The following is a 774-nucleotide window of genomic DNA, read 5'->3' on the forward strand; positions in this document are numbered from 1 at the left end:
CGGGGGAGGGAGGGTGTGCGGCAGCGTCCCGCCGCAATCCGATGTCAGGGATATTCCTGCCAGGAAATCAGAACACAGGACCAGATGGAGAACACAGATCCACTTGGTATAAGTCTGTTTACAGGTTTGAACCAAAACATAGCGAGAAACACAAAAGGAAAGCAATGCCCTCATATCTGATCATAACTCAGGCCCTTATGTGAACCATCTGCCACACATTTATATGACAATCCCCTCTTCAAAATCCCACTGTTAGGAATAACAGAGATAGGAAAGCCTCTGCAGAGCTGTGAGGGGCAAACATCAGCCATGGGAATAGCCCAACCTTCTCTTGTATTTCAGGACCTCTTCGGAGTTTACTGCAGCTCTGAAGACAACAGGCTGTTGCATGTGATTTCTGGTATTTCTGGCCAGGTTGAGGCTCTGTGTGAGCAGTGTCTCCTGTAACTGCAACCCTGCCAGCTTCGGGTAAAATGAGGAAAACAGGGAGAGCTGCAAATCTAATCAGTGGTGGGAAGAGGGATAAATGTGCTCAGCATCCTTGTGGGACAGAGCATCTCTGAACTGGTAGGGTGAGCTCCCCAGGGAGGTCAGAGGTGGCTGTGCAGGGCTGGTACCAAGGGAAGGGAGCAGAAGGGTTTGCAGGGTTGGGATGATCAGAGCCACCATCCATCCCCTGTGTGCGCACTCTGCTGTGCATTCAGTTGTTGCCAGCAAGGAAAGAGCTGCTAAACCAGGACTGCCCAAAGAGCTGGCGCAGGGCAGCTCTTCCCG

The sequence above is a fragment of the Corvus brachyrhynchos genome, unplaced genomic scaffold, assembly GCF_000691975.1.
Source record: "Corvus brachyrhynchos isolate BGI_N302 unplaced genomic scaffold, ASM69197v1 scaffold101, whole genome shotgun sequence".
Lineage (NCBI taxonomy): Eukaryota > Metazoa > Chordata > Aves > Passeriformes > Corvidae > Corvus > Corvus brachyrhynchos.